The sequence below is a fragment of the Oncorhynchus clarkii genome, chromosome 18, assembly GCF_045791955.1.
Source record: "Oncorhynchus clarkii lewisi isolate Uvic-CL-2024 chromosome 18, UVic_Ocla_1.0, whole genome shotgun sequence".
Lineage (NCBI taxonomy): Eukaryota > Metazoa > Chordata > Actinopteri > Salmoniformes > Salmonidae > Oncorhynchus > Oncorhynchus clarkii.
Window position 1 is genome coordinate 19,059,200 of NC_092164.1, and position 20,803 is coordinate 19,080,002.

The 20,803-nt window shown below is 48.4% G+C and overlaps 1 pseudogene; it reads left to right on the top strand.

Moving 5' to 3' along the window:
* Positions 1 to 4,931: 4,931 nt before the first annotated feature.
* Positions 4,932 to 19,069, top strand: LOC139372266 (bile salt export pump-like; annotated as a pseudogene).
* The last annotated feature ends 1,734 nt before the right edge of the window (positions 19,070 to 20,803 follow it).

Genomic DNA, 20,803 nt, shown 5'->3' on the forward strand with positions numbered 1-20,803 from the left:
CAGTGGTAGGCTTGATTACCAACAACGACGAGACGGCCTACAGGGAGGAGGTGAGGGCCCTCGGAGTGTGGTGTCAGGAAAATAACCTCACACTCAACGTCAACAAAACTAAGGAGATGATTGTGGACTTCAGGAAACAGCAGAGGGAACACCCCCCTATCCACATCGATGGAACAGTAGTGGAGAGGGTAGCAAGTTTTAAGTTCCTCGGCATACACATCACAGACAAACTGAATTGGTCCACTCACACAGACAGCATTGTGAAGAAGGCGCAGCAGCGCCTCTTCAACCTCAGGAGGCTGAAGAAATTCGGCTTGTCACCAAAAGCACTCACAAACTTCTACAGATGCACAATCGAGAGCATCCTGGCGGGCTGTATCACCGCCTGGTACGGCAACTGCTCCGCCCTCAACCGTAAGGCTCTCCAGAGGGTAGTGAGGTCTGCACAACGCATCACCGGGGGCAAACTACCTGCCCTCCAGGACACCTACACCACCCGATGTCACAGGAAGGCCATAAAGATCATCAAGGACATCAACCACCCGAGCCACTGCCTGTTCACCCCGCTATCATCCAGAAGGCGAGGTCAGTACAGGTGCATCAAAGCTGGGACCGAGAGACTGAAAAACAGCTTCTATCTCAAGGCTATCAGACTGTTAAACAGCCACCACTAACATTGAGTGGCTGCTGCCAACACACTGACACTGACTCAACTCCAGCCACTTTAATAATGGGAATTGATGGGAAATGATGTAAATATATCACTAGCCACTTTAAACAATGCTACCTTATATAATGTTACTTACCCTACATTATTCATCTCATATGCATACGTATATACTGTACTCTATATCATCGACTGTATCCTTATGTAATACATGTATCACTAGCCACTTTAACTATGCCACTTTGTTTACATACTCATCTCATATGTATATACTGTACTCGATACCATCTACTGTATCTGCCTATGCTGCTCTGTACCATCACTCATTCATATATCCTTATGTACATATTCTTTATCCCCTCACACTGTGTACAAGACAGTAGTTTTGGAATTGTTAGTTAGATTACTTGTTGGTTATTACTGCATTGTCGGAACTAGAAGCACAAGCATTTCGCTACACTCGCATTAACATCTGCTAACCATGTGTATGTGACAAATAAAATTTGATTTGATTTGATTTATCAACAACACCATACAGTGGAAGAACCAGTCAGTATGGACAGACTGGCTGGACAGCACCAAGACTGATAAGATGAAGAATTTAACATGCGGGTAAGTCCTATTTGTTGCTGCACAGAAGAGTAGAACTTTGCTACACATGGAATTTCTATATCAAGGATTGAGGATAGAAAGATATATTTTATATTTTAACCTACATCTGTATGACATTCATTCTCAGGCTTCTGGACATTGAGTATGAGATGACCAATTTTGCCTACTATTACGTTGCCATCGGATGCGCAGTTTTCCTGCTAGGATACCTTCAAGTAAGTATATAGTTGGCATCAACATACTGAGTTCAAGCAGTTTGATGACAGAGCGCTAGATCTTGATTGCTTTGAATGCCTTATTTCTCTTTTAGATCACGTTGTGGGTGACGTCTGCAGCGCGACAGATCCAGATCATCAGAAAGATGTACTTCAGGAAGGTGATGAGGATGGAGATTGGCTGGTTCGACTGCACCTCGACTGGAGAGTTAAACACACACATGTCAGAGTAAGAGAAAAACACAGACCAAAATTCCACTTTTAGGTTTTAAGAGAAAAAGTTCTGGGAAAGTTTTGCATTTCTTGTCATGTTTAGGACCAGTACAGATGTAGGATCTTAATTTGGTCACTCTTTTGTTGCTGAGAATTTTCCTGCACAGCAGGTAGTGTAGTGTATTTGAGTTTTAAAACAAACTGTTAGGGAAATTCTGCAGTTCTATAAAGTATAAAGGTACTGGGAGAATCATTTTGGTTGGGATTTGAAATTTCAGACTTTATTTGCCCTAACAAAACCTGTATCAACCCCTACAAAAATTTCCATTAATTAACTTCTTGATGCACCCATCCCGTTAGCGGGATAATTTTCGTCAACCACCGCTGAATTGCAGAGCGCCAAATTCAAATTTAACTACTAAAAATATAACATTTTCATGAAATCACAAGTGCAATATAGAAAAACATAGCTTAGCTTGTTGTTAATCCACCTTGCGTGTCAGATTTCAATAAAGCTTTTCAGCGAAACATACCAAGCGTTTATGTAAGCACATCTCTCTCAGTAGACAAAATATTACAAACAGCTAGCAGCCAAGTAGATTGGTCACGAAAGTCAGAAAAGCAATGGATTAAATCTCTTACCTTTGATGATCTTCGGATGTTTGCACTCACGAGACTCCCAGTTACACAATAAATGTTCCTTTTGTTCCATAAAGATCATTTTTATATCCAAAATACCTCCTTTGGCGCGTTATGTTCAGAAATCCACAGGCTCGAGCGGTCACGACATCGCAAACAAAAATTCCAAATAGTATCCGTAATGATCGAGGAAACATTTCAAATGTTTTTTATAATCAATCCTCAGGTTGTTTTTACAATATATAATCAATAATATATCAACCGGGACTGTAGCTTCTTCAATAGTAGAGAGAGAGAAAATGGCTGCACCAAGCTGTTGCGCATACAAAACGCTGCTGGCACCCAGCCATACAATGACGCGATGTGAACTTTCTCTGTAATTTTTCAAAATAAAAGCCTGAAACTATGTCTAAAGACTGTTCACACCATAGGAAAACAAATCTTGTTGATATCCCTTTAAATGGAGCGAAGGCAGGCTATGGAACATGGAGCTTTCAAAATAGAAGCCACTTCCTGGTTTGATTTTCGCCTGCAATATCAGTTCTGTTATACTCACAGACAATATTTTGACAGTTTTGGAAACTTTAGAGTGTTTTCTATCCTAATCTGACAATTATATGCATATTCTAGATTCTGGGCCTGAGAAATAGGCAGTTTAATATGGGTACGTTTTTCATCCAAACATCAAAATATTGCCTCCTACACTCAAGAGGTTTTAACTATGGTCCACATAATAATTCACATTTCCTGTTGCTGCAGGATTATTTTCCTGCAGTAGCAAACTGTAGCAAACAATCTGTTGTTGTTCTTGAACCTGACCTGGAAAAACGTTAATGATTCTCATGACTCTGTCTGTGGTGTGCCCCGCTATTTCACAGCGACATCAACAAGATCAATGACGCCATGGCGGATCAAGTGAGCATCTTTATCCAGCGTTTCACCACCTTCATGTGTGGTTTTGCGATTGGCTTTGTGAAGGGATGGAAGTTAACGCTCATCATCACCGCAGCCAGCCCTCTCATTGGAGTAGGCGCCGCCCTCATGGCTCTGGTAGGATGGTCAACGTCAATCAATGTGGTCACTTCCTGTCCCAATACACTGAAATGGTCCCTTTCCTTCCCTCTTCTCCATTTAACTCTGTTAGGAATGGATAGATGAAAGCAATTTACTAGTTGTCACTTAGTAAAGGAGACAATGAAAGTTAAAGGTGAGAAGGAAAGCTCATTTATGAGTATTAGGACTAGGCCTATGATTTACATGATTAATTTTCTATGTGTCGATTCTCAATGAGCTCCATTGAGGTGAGTGTTAGTAAGTGTACTGTACTGAATGCACCTTTCTACTTACCTCCTCTGCTCTCGTCTAGTTTGTGGCCAAGCTAACAGGTCAGGAGCTGCTGGCCTATGCTAAGGCTTGAGACGTAGCCGACGAGGTGCTCACCTCCATCAGAACAGTGGCCTCTTTCAGAGGAGAGCTAAAGGAAGTGGAGAGGTAATATAATAACATCCCTGAAACTGCCCCAACATTTTCTTCTTTAGTTACTTGCTGAATTTGTAAGTGTCAATACTCTCTAGCCAAATTTAACATTCTTTACGTTGAACAGCCTCACAATATATTGTTAATTCCATTAATTGTTTTCTCCTTAAGGGGCAACTAGTAGCACCGCCTTACATATTTTATCCAGTGCTGGGTCTCTATCCCAGTTTAAAGGGACGCTCCAGAACATTTGTGTAATTTCAGCAAGTAGTTTTGAAAGTAGTGCTTACAAGCCAAAACGGGTCCCTGCTTTTTGTGTACTACATCATCCAATTGTGTACTACATCATCATCACTACAAGAATCACAGTTGTTTGTTGGAATTCGTGTGATATGTTACGAATCCAATTCGTACGATATGTTACGATTTTGTCGTGCTTAAGATCCCAGATTGCATCTTTAACCCTCTATCCCTTTCTCTCTCTCTCCCAGGTATGGCAAGAACCTGATCTCAGCTCAGCGTTGGGGCATCAGGAAGGGCCTGATCATGGGCTTCTTCACAGGCTACATGTGGTTTATCATCTTCCTGTGTTACGCCCTGGCCTTTTGGTACGGATCCAGCCCAGTGGTGGACACACAAGAGTACAGCCCGAAACACTGTTACAGGTACTATTTTGTAACCATACGGCCAACACCATGAAGGTATATTTTATAAAGAGTCTGTAAGTAGATCAGCTATAGACTGTGAATCAAATTTCTTTGGTTTTTGAATGAATAATAATCACCTCATCTGTCCTGTGTCTTGTCTGTCATCGCAGGTTTTGATTGGTGTGCTGATAGCAGCCCTGAACTTGGGGCAGGCATCTCCATGTCTGGAGGCATTTGCTGCAGGAAGAGGAGCTGCTACCATCATCTTTGAGACCATCGACAGGGTGGGAATCTCAACATTGTTGGAGAATTTCATTGAGCATTCAATTTACTGTGTACACGCTCACTTTACACAGCCCTGGGGGTTAACACTGCCATTTGTCTGGCTGTGTCTGGCTGCCATTTATGTTAGTCACAGGTGTGTGGAACTTGTTCAGTTTATGTCTCAGTTGTTAAATCTTGTTATGTTCATACAAATATTTACACATGTTAAGTTTGCTGAAAATAAACTCAGTTGACAATGAGAACGTTTCTTTTTTTGCCGAGTTTATATTTAACATGATGTAACACATTAGTAAAATAATGCTACCTCTATCAATACAAAAGTGCACCTCCACTAAAGTGTATCATTGAGAGAGTCTTTAGAGGAAATAGTGTAGAGACATTTGAAATATCCAATTTTTTCCCTCCCTCCCATCCTCTCTTTCTCCTTGTTTATGCCTTGTCCCAGGTGACCTTGGATGGCCATGACATCAGAGGCCTGAACATCCAATGGCTACGTTCGTTGATGGGCATCGTGGAGCAGGAGCCCGTGCTGTTCGCCACAACCATCGGCGAGAATATCCGCTACGGTCACCCCGGAGTCACCCTGGATGACATCATCCATGCCACCAAAGAGGCTAATGCCTACAACGTTATATTAGGCCTACCACAGGTGAGGTTGACATCATTTAGCGTGCTATACATTGAGGGCTAGTGTAACTGGTGTGAAATGGCTAGCTAAATTTGACACGCTGGTGGGAGAGGGCAGAGGTCAGATGAGCGGCGGTCAGAAGCAGCGTATCGCCATCGCCCGGGCCCTGGTCAGGAACCCTACTAGGATCCTACTGCTGGACATGGCCACCTCCACTCTGGACAATGAGAGTGAGGCTGTGGTACAGGAGGCTCTGGACAAAGTGGGTGGTTGCGTCCCAAATAGCACCCTCTTCCCTAAATAAAGCAGGAAGTGACCAGGAAGTGTCTCTGCTAGGATCAATTAATTACAGTAATAATAGTTAGGATAACTCTGACGATAGATTGTGTTTTCGTATCATCTTTCATACAACAGGATCAGACCTAAGTACGTGACAAATGGTAGAAAAACAACCATGAAAATAACCATATTTACAGTAGCCAGGTAGGATAACGGTCTCGTGTTTATCTTCTGTAAGGTACGCAATGGCCGCACCACCATCTCCATAGCCCATCGTCTGTCCACCATTAAGAACGCGGACGTGATCGTGGGCTACGAGCATGGGCGGGCGGTGGAGAGGGGCAAGCATGATGAGCTGCTGGAGAGGAATGGTGTTTACTTCACTCTGGTCACCCTACAAAGCCAAGGAGACAAGGCTCTCAACTGGAAGGCCAGACAGAGTAGGTCCCTATGAGATCAATGCATTCCCATCCTCTGCCAAAATTCTAAAGTTGACTTGAACGCACTTTTGTCAACATAAAAAGTATTAAGAGAGAAATTAATGTGCAGGAACATTTTTCACAAAACATTTCTTATAACATTTTGTGTAATAACCTCCCTCCTTTTGCCTGTGTCAGTGCGGGCAACGACGAACCAGAGCAGAAGAATCTATCCAGGGAGATGGAGATGTTGGTGCGTACCTTATAGAAGATACAGGGCCAGTCTCAGGTACTGTAGAACTACATCTGTCACGAGTCCGACCGAGGGTGTTTCCCTTTCCCGGGCAGGTGGCGCTCGGCGGTCGTCGTCACCGGCCTATTAGCTGCCACTGATTGTTTTTCCTTCCCCTCCTTGTATGTTGAGTGGTAGCACCTGTGGATGTTTAATTAGTTTGTCTTTATTAGACAGCCGGCCCGCCTGGTTGTTGTGCGGGATTATTTCTATGTAACCTTCGGCTCTGTGGTATAGGCATGTGTTAGTGTCCGGTCGGGATTGTTTCCCATTGTACATTTTGATTCCCTGTGTTTTGGGAACGTAACTTTTTTGTGAGCACCCTGTGGTGCGTTGGTGCGATTAAAAGACGCGCAGCATTGAACTCTCTGTCTCCTGCATTTGACTCCACACCCACGACATCCGGAGCATTACAGAATCCCGCACCCATCAAATTGAATGGGGTCAGCAGGAGCAGCAGCCAACCCTCTCCCATCGATGGAGGAACGGGTTCTCCACCACACCACCGTCCTTCATCGGATCGGATCCGCGATGGATCAAGTGATGGAGAGAATGGACAGATGGGAGAGGAGTGGGCTCCTCTCTCCACCTTCGGCACCCACGGTTCCGGACTCCCCATCTCCCGACTCCAGCACCCTCCGTCTGACGCTACCGAGGGCTTATGATGGAGCGGCGGCGGGTTGCCAGGGGTTTCTGCTCCAGCTGGAGCTATACCTGGCCACCATCAGACCCACTCCCTCAGGAGCAGAGAGGGTGAGTGTCCTCATCTCCTGCCTCACGGACGTGCCCTGGAATGGGCGAACGCGGTCTGGAATGGTCCAGACTCAGCGCGGGAGCACTACCCAGAGTTTTCCCGCCGCTTCCGTGCCGTGTTTGATCACCCTCTAGACGGCCGAGCGGCGGGAGAACGACTATTTCACCTCAGGCAGGAGAGGAGGAGCGCCCAGGATTACGCGCTGGAGTTCCGGACCTTGGCAGCCGGATCTGGGTGGAACGACAGGGCCCTCATGGACCACTACAGGTGTAGTCTCCGAGAGGACGTCCGCCGGGAGTTAGCGTGTCGGGACACCACTCTGTCACTGGATCAGCTGATTGACATGTCCATTCGACTGGATAATCTGCTGGCTGCCCGCGGGCGTTCAGAGAGGGTCCTGTGCGTTCCACCACCCAGCCCCTCCGCTCCCATTCCGATGGAGTTGGGAGGGGCTGCGCCGAGGGGTACCGGAGGAGGAGGCCTTCCCTGCACCAACTGTGGTCGGAGAGGACACACGTCTGATCGGTGCTGGGGGGGTCCGTCTGGGAGTAGAGATGGCAGGCGGAACGCTTCTCGGTCACCCCAGGTGAGTCAGCATCAAACTCACCCAGAACCCCCTGTTGGCCACATGTTTGTCTTAACTTTTTCCCTTCGCTTTTTTCCCTCTTCCCAGCATAGGGCGCTAGTCGATTCAGGCGCAGCTGGGAACTTTATGGATCGCGGACTCGCCCTTAAGTTAGGGGTTCCGCTGGTGCCGATAGATTCTCCTTTCCCCGTGCACTCCCTAGATAGCCGGCCATTAGGGTCAGGGATGGTCAGGGAGACCACGGTCCCACTGGACATGGTGACGCAGGGGAATCATAGGGAGCGTATCAGTTTCTTTATTATTGATTCGCCTGCGTTTCCAGTGGTGCTGGGGACTCCCTGGCTGGCCCGGCACAATCCTAAAATTTCGTGGAGACAGGGGGTTCTCCAGGGGTGGTCAGAGGAGTGTTCTGGAAGGTGTTTGGGAGTTTCCATCGGTGCCACGTCGGTGGAGAGTCCAGACCAGGGTTCCACGGTGTGCATTCCCCCCGAGTATGCCGATTTGGCAATCGCTTTCAGTAAAGTGAAAGCGACTAAATTACCACCTTATCGACCGGGAAGGGATTGTACGATAGATCTCCAGGTAGACGCTGCGCTTCCCAAGAGTCACGTGTACCCGCTGTCCCAGGAGGAGACGTTGGCAATGGAGACATATGTCACGGAGGCGCTGGGACAGGGGTACATTCGGTCCTCCATTTCACCCGTCTCCTCAAGTTTCTTTTTTGTGAGGAAAAAGGAGGGAGGCTTGCGTCCGTGTATCGATTATAGAGGTCTAAACGCCATCACAGTGGGGTATAGTTACCCTCTACCTCTCATCGCTACGGCGGTGGAATCGTTCCACGGAGCGCAGTTCTTCACAAAACTGGATCTCAGGAGCGCGTATAGTTTGGTGCGTATTCGGAAGGGAGACGAGTGGAAAACCGCATTTAGTACTACATCAGGCCACTATGAGTACCTCGTTTTCCAATCCTTTGTAGACGAGATTCTCAGGGACCTGTGCGGGCAGGGAGTGGTGGTTTATATCGATGACATTCTGATCTACTCGGCCACTCACACCGCGCATGTGTCTCTGGTGCGCAAGGTGCTTGGTAGACTGCTGGAGCATGACCTATACGTCAAGGCTGAGAAATGCGTGTTCTCTAAACGAGCCGTCTCTTTTCTGGGATATCGCATTTCCACCTCGGGGGTAGTGATGGAGGGTGACCGCATTAGGGGCGTGCGTAATTGGCCGACTCCGACCACGGTAAAGGAGGTGCAGCGGTTTCTGGGTTTTGCCAACTACTACCGGAGGTTTATCCGGGGTTTTGGCCAGGTAGCGGCTCCCATCACCTCACTGCTGAAGGGGGGCCCGGTGCGTTTGCAGTGGTCAGCAGAGGCGGACGGAGCATTCAACAAGTTGAAGGCGCTGTTTACTTATGCGCCCGTGTTGGCGCATCCGGACCCCTCTCTAGCATTCATAGTGGAGGTGGACGCGTCCGAGGCTGGGGTGGGTGCCGTGCTATCACAGCGCTCGGGTACGCCACCAAAACTACGCCCCTGCGCTTTCTTCTCAAGGAAGCTCAGCCCAGCGGAGCGTAACTATGATGTGGGGGACCGGGAGTTGCTAGCGGTGGTTAGAGCTCTGAAGGTGTGGAGACACTGGCTTGAGGGGGCTAAACACCCCTTTCTCATCTGGACCGACCACCAGAATCTGGAGTATATTCGGGCAGCTAGGAGACTTAACCCACGTCAGGCAAGGTGGGCCATGTTCTTCACCCGGTTCCGATTTACTTTGTCTTATAGACCGGGCTCCCAGAACGTGAAGGCTGACGCACTGTCCCGCCTTTATGACACGGAGGATGGGTCCACCGAACCTACTCCCATCCTTCCCGCCTCGAAGCTGGTAGCCCCAGTGGTATGGGAGGTGGACTCGGACATTGAGCGGGCGTTACGGGCTGAACCCCCGCCTCCTCAGTGTCCAGCGGGGCGAAGGTACGTGCCGCTTGGTGTTCGGGACAAACTGATTCGGTGGGCTCACGTCCTACCCTCCTCGGGTCACCCTGGGGTGACGAGGACAGTGGGGAGCCTTCAGGGGAGGTATTGGTGGCCTACGTTGGCTAAGGACGTTAAGGGTTATGTCTCCTCCTGTTCAGTGTGCGCTCAGAGTAAGGCTCCTAGGCACCTTCCTAGAGGGAAGCTACAACCCCTCCCTGTTCCACAGCGGCCATGGTCACATCTGTCCATAGATTTCCTAACCGATCTCCCGCCGTCTCAGGGGAACACCACGGTTCTGGTGATTGTGGATCGGTTCTCTAAGTCCTGCCGTCTCCTCCCGTTGCCCGGTATCCCTACAGCCCTACAGACTGCGGAGGCGTTATTCACCCATGTCTTCCGGCACTACGGGGTGCCGGAGGACATCGTTTCTGATCGGGGCCCCCAATTTACGTCCCGGGTATGTAGAGCGTTCATGGAACGTTTGCGGGTCTCTGTCAGCCTGACCTCCGGTTATCACCCCGAGAGTAATGGGCAGGTGGAGAGAGTGAACCAGGAGGTGGGTAGGTTTCTGCGGTCGTATTGCCAGGATCGGCCAGGGGAGTGGGCACGATACATTCCCTGGGCTGAAATGGCTCAGAACTCACTACGCCACTCCTCTACTAACGTGTCCCCTTTTCAGTGTGTGTTGGGGTACCAACCGGTCCTGGCACCATGGCATCCGAGCCAGACCGAGGCTCCTGCGGTGGAGGAATGGGTACAGCGCTCCAAGGAGACCTGGAGGGCCGTCCAGGAATCTCTACGACAAGCGAGTGGACGGCAGAAGAGGAGTGCTGACCGCCACCGCAGTGAGGCCCCCGTGTTTGTACCGGGGGACAGGGTCTGGCTCTCGACCCGAAACCTACCTCTCCGCTTGCCCTGCCGGAAGCTGGGTCCGCAGTGTGTAGGGCCCTTTAAAGTCCTGAGGAGGATAAACGAGGTGTGTTATCGATTACAACTCCCTTCCTATTATCGTATTAACCCCTCGTTTCACGTGTCTCTCCTCAGGCCGGTGGTACCGGAGGTCCCTCCCCCCCCGCTGGACATCGAGGGGTCCCCGGCGTACACGATCCGGGCCATTCTGGACTCAAGACGCCGGGTGAGGGGCCTGCAGTACCTCGTGGACTGGGAGGGGTACGGTCCGGAGGAGAGGTGCTGGGTACCGGTGGGGGACATATTGGATCCCTCCATGTTGAGTGATTTCCATTGCCTCCATCCGGATCGCCCTGCGCCTCGTCCTCCGGGGCGACCACCGAGGCCGGTGTCGGCGCGCTGCGGGAGCCGCGCGTCAGGGGGGGGGTACTGTCACGAGTCCGACCGAGGGTGTTTCCCTTTCCCGGGCAGGTGGCGCTCGGCGGTCGTCGTCACCGGCCTATTAGCTGCCACTGATTGTTTTTCCTTCCCCTCCTTGTATGTTGAGTGGTAGCACCTGTGGATGTTTAATTAGTTTGTCTTTATTAGACAGCCGGCCCGCCTGGTTGTTGTGCGGGATTATTTCTATGTAACCTTCAGCTCTGTGGTATAGGCACGTGTTAGTGTCCGGTCGGGATTGTTTCCCATTGTACATTTTGATTCCCTGTGTTTTGGGAACGTAACTTTTTTGTGAGCACCCTGTGGTGCGTTGGTGCGATTAAAAGACGCGCAGCATTGAACTCTCTGTCTCCTGCATTTGACTCCACACCCACGACACCCGGAGCATTACAACATCTCTCATGATGCACTTCACATCCTTTTCACAAGGCCTCACTCACATCTGGTTTCCTTGTAATCCGACACACATCTGGGTGAAGCACGGCAGACATTTTGTGCCATAATACTGACTGATGAAGCCATTTTGTATCTTGGTAGTGCACTGACATGTTCAGAGCCTCTATCAGGAAGAGGACCTGCTCACAGCTGTCCAACCTCATTCCAGAAGCAGAATCCTTTGTATCTCAGGCAGACGCGGCAAGGTTTGTGTGTGTGTGTGTGTGTGAAGGAGGTTGGTATGGAAGTCATCAACAGGGTTAAACGGGGGTTACTTACTACTTACCCTTTCCAGGTAATCTACAGTTTACACGTGTGCATTTGTTAGACATGTATCCACAGTCCATGCACGTGTGTTTGTGTCCAGAGTGCCTTTGTAGAGGAGGTGGAGGAGCATGTTGAGCCTGCTCCAGTGACCAGGATCCTGAAGTACAATGCCCCTGAATGGCCCTACATGCTGTTTGGAACCATCGGAGCTGCTGTCAAAAGAGGAGTCAACCCAGTGTACTCCCTGCTCTTCAGTCAGATTCTGGCGGTAAGGTGGAGGGGTGGAGTATTAACCAAGACCGTCTTCATTGAATATCGGTTCATTAACTTAATAAGTGTATGTGTGTACGTGTGTGTATTCCTCAAATCAAATCAAATTTGATTTGTCACATACACATGGTTAGCAGATGTTGATGTGAGTGTAGTGAAATGCTTGTGCTTCTAGTTCCGACAGTGCAGTAATAACCAACGAGTAATCTAATCTAACAATTTCACAACAGCTACCTTATACACACAAGTGTAAAGGGATGAAGAATATGTACATAAAGATATATGAATGAGTGATGGTACAGAACAGCATAGGCAAGATGCAGTAGATGGTATCGAGTACAGTATATACATATGAGATGAGTAATGTAGGGTATGTAAACATTACATTAAGTGGCATTGTTTAAAGTGGCTAGTGATACATTTTTTACATGTATGGCAGCAGCCACTCAATGGTAATGGTGGCTGTTTAACAGTCTGATGGCCTTGAGATAGAAGCTGTTTTTCAGTCTCTCGGTCCCTGCTTTGAATCACCTGTTCTGACCTCGCCTTCTGGATGATAGCGGGGTGACCAGGCAGTGGCTCGGGTGGTTGTTGTCCTTGATGATCTTTATGGCCTTCCTGTGACATCTGGTGGTGTAGGAGTCCTGGAGGGCAGGTCGTTTGCCCCCGGTGATGCGTTGTGCAGACCACACTACCCTCTGGAGAGCCTTACGGTTGTGGGCGGAGCAGTTGCCGTACCAGGCAGTGATACAGCCCGAAAGGATGCTCTCAATTGTGCATCTGTAAAAGTTTGTGAGTGCTTTTGGTGACAAGCCGAACTTCTTCAGCCTCCTGAGGTTGAAGAGGCGCTGATGCGCATTCTTCACCACGCTGTCTTTGTGGGTGGACCATTTCAGTTTGTCCGTGATGTGTACGCCAAGGAACTTAAAACTTACTACCCTCTCCACCACTGTCCCGTTGATGTGGATAGGGGGGTACTCCCTCTGCTGTTTCCTGAAGTCTACGATCATCTCCTTTGTTTTGTTGACGTTGAGTGTGAGGTTATTGTCCTGACACCACACTCCGGGGGCCCTCACCTCCTCCCTGTAGGCCATCTCATCATTGTTGGTAATCAAGCCTAACACTGTAGTGTTGTCTGCAAACTTGATGATTGAGTTAGAGGCGTGCATGGCCATGCAGTCGTGGGTGAACAGGAGAGTGCTCAGAACGCACCCTTGTGGTGACAACACCCCAGTGTTGAGTATCAGCGGGGTGGAGATGTTGTTACCTCCCCTCACCACATGGGGGCGGCCCGTCAGAAAGTCCAGTACCCAGTTGCACAGGGCGGGGTCGAGACCCAGGGTCTCGAGCTTGATGACGAGTTTGGAGGGTACTATGGTGTTAAATGCTGAGCTGTAGTCGATGAACAGCATTCTCACATAGGTATTCCTCTTGTCCAGATGGGTTAGGGCAGTGTGCAGTGTGCTTGCGATTGTGTCATCTGTGGACCTATTGGGGCGGTAATCAAATTGGAGTGGGTCTAGGGTGTCAGGTAGGGTGGAGGTGATATGGTCCTTGACTAGTCTCTCAAAGCACTTCATGATGACGGAAGTTACCTTTAGCTCAGTTACCTTAGCTTTCTTGGGAACAGGAACAATGGTGGCCATCTTGAAGCATGTGGGAACAGCAGACTGGGATAAGGATTGATTGAATATGTCCGTAAACACACCAGCCAGCTTGTCTGTGCATGCTCTGAGGACACGGTTGGGGATGCCGTCTGGGCCTGCAGCCTTGCGAGGGTTAACACGTTTAAATGTTTTACTCACGTCGGCTGCAGTGAAGGAGGTTTTGGTAGCGGGCCGTGTCAGTGGCACAGTATTGTCCTCAAAGCGAGCAAAGAAGTTGTTTAGTCTGTCTGGGAGCAAGACATCCTGGTCCGCGAAGGGGCTGGTTTCTTTTTGTAATCCGTGATTGACTGTAGAACCTGCCACATACCTCTTGTGTCTAAGCTATTGAATTGCGACTCTACTTTGTCTCTATACTGACGCTTAGCTTGTTTGATTGCTTCGTGGAGGGAATAGCTGCACTGTTTGTATTCGGTCATGTTTCCGGTCACCTTGCCCTGGTTAAAAGCAGTGGTTCGCTCTTTCAGTTTCACGCGAATGCTGCCATCAATCCACGGTTTCTGGTTGGGGAATGTTTTAATAGTTGCTGTGGGTACGATATTGCCAATGCACTTGCTAATGAACTCGCTCACCATCAGCGTATTCGTCAATGTTGTTGTTTGACACAATGTGGAACATATCCCAATCCACGTGATCGAAGCAATCTTGAAGCGTGGAATCAGATTGGTCGGACCAGCGCTGAACAGACCTGAGAGCGGGAGCTTCCTGTTTTAGTTTCTGTCTATAGGCTGGAAGCAACAAAATGGAGTCGTGGTCAGCTTTTCCGAAAGGAGGGCGGGAGAGGGCCTTATATGCGTCGCGGAAGTTAGAATAACAATGATCCACGGTTTTACTAGCCCTGGTAGCTCAATCGATATGCTGATAGAATTTAGGGAGTCTTGTTTTCAGATTAGCCTTGTTAAAATCCCCAGCTACAATGAATGCAGCCTCAGGATATGTGGTTTCCAGTTTACATAGAGTCAAATAAAGTTTGTTCAGGGCCGTCGATGTGTCTTCTTGGGGGGGAATATATGCGGCTGTGATTATGATCGAAGAGAATTCTCTTGGTAGATAATGTTGTCGACATTTGATTGTGAGGAATTCTAAGTCAGGTGAACAGAAGAACTTGAGTTCCTGTGTGTTGTTATGATCACATCACGTCTCGTTAATCATAAGGCCCCTCTTATTACCAGAAAGATGCTTGTTTCTGTCAGCGCGATGCGTGAAGAAACCAGCTGGCTGTACCGACTCCAATAGCGTGTCTCCGTGAAGCAAAGAACGTTACAGTCTCTTATGTCTCTCTGGAATGCTAGCCTTGCTCAGAATTCATCAACCTTGTTGTCAAGAGACTGGACATTGGCGAGTAGTATGCTAGGGAGTGGTGTGCAATGTGCCCGTCTCCGGAGCCTGACCAGAAGACCGCTTTGTCTTCCCCTTTTATGGCGTCGTTGTATTGGTTCGCCGGCTGGGATCCGATCCATTGTCCCGGGTGGTGGGAAAAACACAGGATCCGCTTCGGGAAAGTCGTATTCCTGGTCGTAATGATGGTGAGTTGACGTTGCTCTTATATCCAGTAGTTTCTTCTGACTGTATGTAATGAAACCTAAGATTACCTGGAGTACCAATGTAATAAATAACACGTAAAAAAAAAAAAATCCTGCATAGTTTCCTAGGAACGCGAAGCGAGGCGACCATCTCTGTCGGCGCCGGAAATGGAATGGTTGGTTCCTGTAGACATTCTCCATACCAGACCCAGAGGCTCAGAGGAGGGAGATCAATGGTATCTGCATGTTCTTTGTGCTGGTCGGAGTGACCTCCTTCATCACCCATATGCTCCAAGTACATGTCCCTCCCTCCCTCCCTCCCTCCCTCCCTCCCTCCCTCCCTCCCTCCCTCCCTCCCTCCCTCCCTCCCTCCCTCCCTCCCTCCCTCCATGCTCACCTTTCTTTTGTTACTTGTTCTAAAATACATATTTAATCTTCACATCAACCGGATCCTTTCTCCCGCTTCTCCAAACTCCGTGAAAAGAGAAGCCTATTTCATCTGTCTTTTTGTCATTCATTTCCCTTAACCTGATCAGATGGTGTCGGTGTCTCCCCCAGGGCTATGCCTTCTTTAAGTCTGGGGAGCTGCTGACAAGGCACTTGAGGAAGATGAGTTTCCACGCCATGTTGGGTCAGGAGGTGGGCTGGTTTGATGACCACAGGAACAGCCCTGGGGCTCTGACCACACAGGTCCAAGGGGTCAGTATGGACCTCATATAGTCCTCATATAGTCCTCATATAGTCCTCATAGGGGGCAGTTACCAGACCCCAGACCAAATAGTATTAGTGTCTTTCAAATACTTGATTTAATGGAGTGCTTTGGAACTAATGCAGCAGACCCAAAAGAAAACCTCACCCATCTGGCATTCTGGGTAAATAACCTAATCCGACCCAAAGTGATTGACACCGCTCCCTCGTCCTCTCCTAGGCCAAGGGCTCTCAGATCGGCATGATCGTTAACTCTCTGACCAACATTGGCGTGGCCGTCATAACTTCCTTCTATTTCAGCTGGAAGCTCAGCCTGGTCATCATGTGCTTCCTGCCCTCCCTGGCTCTTTCCGGAGGCTTCCAGGCTAAGATGCTCACTGGCTTCGCCAAGCAGGACAAACAGGTCGTGGAGGATGCAGGACGGGTAGGCTACAGTACTCCACCGTACTCCACCGACTCACTGGCCAGGGCTGTTTGTAACACAGGCTGGAGTCACATAGTGCTACTGTGACTGGAAGTGAATTGTTACTAACTTCTCACATGAGTTATCAACACGTTATCAACATGTTTCTCGAAAGCTTCTGTTAGGGTCGTCACTACCACAGAACTTCCGTTGTGTCATATTGTAAGATATTTCAGCCTGTAACTATTGTAATGTCTGTTATAGACATCAGGTGCGCGCTTCCTGTAACCTCGTCACAGTAAACCCACTGGAGGGCTTACCTTACCTTACAGTTCCTGTACTGTATACAGTTCCTACTTCCTATTCTAGACTTAAACGGTGGTAGTGGTGGGTGGTTGCGACATCTCTGTGGTATCTTTTGTGGATCTCTGGCGAGGCCCTGAACAACATCCGCACCATCACCTTTGTTAACTGGGGAAGGAACAGAGCTTTGTGGAGATGTACGAGGCTCACCTGGAGGTTCCGTACCACGCCGCCAAGCAGAAGGCCAACGTGTACGGCGCCTGCTACGGATTCGTCCATTGTGTTGTCTTCATGTCCAACAGCGCCTCCTACAGGTTTGGAGGGTACATTGTGCGCCATGAGGGCCTCCACTGCAGCCTGGTCTTCAGGTGAGAGAAACTGTCTGCCTGTCTGCCTGTCTGTCTACTTCATAAACAGACCATGAAATCACATTGTCCAAGATGTATTCCACTACCAACACCACCTTTGTTAATTCCTATATATTAACTTGACTAAACCGCATTGTCTCTCTGTGATTGGTTCAGAGTGATCTCAGCCATAGTGACCAGTGGCACAGCGCTGGGCCGAGCCTCTTCCTACACCCCCAGACTACGCTGAGGCCAAGATCTCAGCTGCCCGCTTCTTCCAGCTCCTCGACCCATGTCGCTCAAGCGCACACAAACACACACTCATTCTCTCTCTCTCTTGCTCACGCCCCCTCTCTCTCTCTTGCTCACGCCCCATGTCTCTCTCTTGCTCACGCCCCATGTCTCTCTCTTGCTCACACCCCCTCTCTCTCTCGTCACACCCCCTCTCTCTCTTGACTGTAAGTTCACGTAACCGACCCGGCCAGACATCCAGGTGCTGAACGGCCTCAACGTGTCGGTAAAGCCCGGCCAGACGCTGGCCTTCGTGGGCAGCAGTGGCTGTGGGAGAGTTTTTCTATGACCCCGACCAGGGCAAAGTGGTGAGTCCTCAGTTTCTCTCAGCAGCACGCAATATCCCCATATATGTCTCTAGAGGTATAAAGACTGTAAGAGGGTGGGGGTATCCTGGGAGCTGGATTAGTTCACAGGCTAGTTGACTGGATTTTCCATGTTGCATTTGCAGATTATTGATGGCCATGACTCGACTCAGGTCAACGTCTCGTACCTGCGCTCCAAGATCGGCATCGTATCCTAGGAGCCCATTCTGTTTGACTGCAGCATCGGAGACAACATCAAGTACGGAGACAACCTGCGCGAAGTCAGCCTGAATGACGTCATCTCCGCATCCAAGAAAGCCCAACTCCACGACTTTGTCATTACCTGAGGTAGTGCTGCTGTCAGTGTACTGACTTAAAACAACACTGACATTGTACAAACTTTAAAACAAGACTTAAAACAACACTGTCAGCGTACTAACTTAAAACAATACTGTCATTGCAACTGAAGTTTGTAGCACCATTAGGAAGGAAACGCCAACGATTTAGATGTTTCATTTAAATCAAGTCACTCTAACATCTTTGTTTCTATCAAAGATACCCGCACACTAAGATCCAAATACAATTGTCCAGTTTCTGTGCCAAACTTCTAGTCACAAGAACTCTGTCAGAGTATATCCGGCATCTATAGCCCTTTGTTTGACACAGTAGTCTTTTAAAGTTTTAATTTCCCCCTTTAGAAATATGACACCAACGTGGGTTCCCAGGGCTCCCAGCTCTCTCGGAGACAGAAGCAGCGCATAGCAATCGCCAGGGGGATTATCCGCAACCCTAAGATCCTGCTACTGGACGAATCCACTTCAGCCCTGGACACGGAGAGCGAGAAGGTAATGTCTCCATGACAACCGCCTGTCATCATCACGAGCAGTAGAAGAAGTCCTGAACCTGATGAGGATAGACTGAAATGTATACAGATAGCTTTATTACAGATAGCTATTTCAAATGGCTTTAGAATTGGTACGAGGCAAGGCAAGCATGCAATTTGCCTGTGCCTTAGGTCCATTGTATGAGGCAGAGGCAGTAATCAAGTAATCATGGTGAGTCATGGGTGATTGTGAAATCAGCTCAAAGCTTTGTGTGTGTGTGTGTGCGCGCACTACAGACGGTGCAAGAGGCGCTGGATAACGCGAGGGAGGGCCGAACCAGCATCGTGTTCGCCCACAGTCTCTCCACCCACCAGAACTCTGACATCATCGCCGTTATGTCCAGGGGCTTCGTCATCGAACAGGGTCCACATGACCATCTCATAGCCCTCAAAGGGGCCTATTACAAACTTGTCACCACCGGTGCACCAATCAGCTAACTCCACAGGGTTATAGGAGCCAAACCAGGAAATGTCTGTTCAGGTCATCATGCCGGGTCACATAGTATTTATTCTGCAGAAAGGATCCTGTCAACCGTCACACATTCTTCAGTGTTAATTGGTCATGTGTATTAATTTGTTGTCGTTACATGTAAACAGTATGTCTGAGAATACTGTAGGTCTGAGTGGCTACCTTTAATCTTTGAGTTTGGACTTTTTTTGTAATTAACTGTATTGCATAAGAATATGAATCCAAATATCTACATTGAGGGTATAAAGTAAATCTGGTGCTTTTAAATTGCCTGCAGACGATAATACATTCTACAACAGTTGATTTTCCTAAGTCAAAGGTTAAGATAACAGACTCATTGAAGAGCCTGGGACAGACTAGTACTACAGACTAGTACTACAGACTAGTACTACAGTATTCCCTACACCAGGTCTTGTTGATACTTCCATGACTGACACCGTGACACCGTGACCTGACACCAGGATGAGATTTGCTGCATCCATCCATCAGAGGTAATGTGGGATCACACCGCTCTGACCTTATGGAATGGAGTCTTCATCAGTGAATCCCAGATTCCCAGCACCCAGACAAGGGGTGAATTAGTATGCGGGTGAAGCAATATAATCTCTCTTGGCTTTCTGCTCACAATCCGTCCGCTAAGAGGACACTGTTTGACTTTGTGCCATGTAGCGTCAATACAACATTGATTGATAACGGCGAGCCGGTATCCTGGAACCAAGTGTTGCGGTGAGTGTCTGGGTCTCTGACTTAGTGGGTGAGAAGTGGGGCTAACGTGCTCTAATAAGTCTTGCCCAGTATTGCCCAGAATTTGAGCCACTTGTGTGTTTTCAATCTCAAGTCGTCAACCTCCACGATGTCATCCACTCCTAAAGATGAGTCATCAACCTCCACGATGTCATCCACTCCTAAAGATGAGTCATCAACCTCCACGATGTCATCCACTCCTAAAGATGAGTCATCCACTCCTAAAGATGAGTCATCAACCTCCACGATGTCATCCACTCCTAAAGATGACTCCTCAATCTTGTCATGACTGTCCTGATCAACCCCAACAGAGGAGGAGAGAACTAGGGGTCTGAAGATGTGGGGGTTTTATGACCCCTCACGCCCCTGGTAAATCTCAGGCCACAGACAAATTCCTTTGTCCTGTTACTATGGAGAACCAGCCTCAGAACATTAAACATGAAATAAAGGGACTTTGGAACAATGGTTTCCGTCAGCCACAATGGTGGTATGACGATAGATGGAATATGAAAATGTATGTCATTTTTGTTTTGTTATTAAAGGTTAGTAGATAACGTTATTACGAAAACATTGTAACGTCAACAGTTTACCTAGTATATGTTTGATGTTTATACATTGTACGTTGTATGGAAAATGTCCAAATCAAAGAGAATGTTTTGGTAAAGATGAAATGTGAAGTTAGTTGTCTAAAATTGGATATGAGTCAAATCTAGACCTTGCCTCTTAACTTGGTACGCCCAGAGAATTGCCCTAAAGGCAGTAACGCCCACTTCTGACCCGAGGGTATAAAACCTGTGAGTGAAGAATTTACAGATAAGACTAAGTGACCCTAGCTGCAGCCGAGGTCTAAAAAGTCAACGAACCCAAAACAAGTTTGAAGACAAAGAAATATTTTTCTACCCAAGCTACGGATGAGTAGCTGTGTCTAAGCGGGTGAATTCAAGTCAAACCACCTAGTCTCTACTCCCCATCGAATCGTGGTATCTACACTGTTTCATTCCTATGCTGAGCTACAGAGCTGTCTGTCCTCAGAAGAGCCCTTCCAGAACAAGGGTGAGGGAACAGACTCGGAAGCCAAAAGGACACTTACATTGTGAGGACGACCAGAGAGTTGCGCCGGAGAAGTGCATCATTGAGCAGCCTGAACGGTCCACGCGGA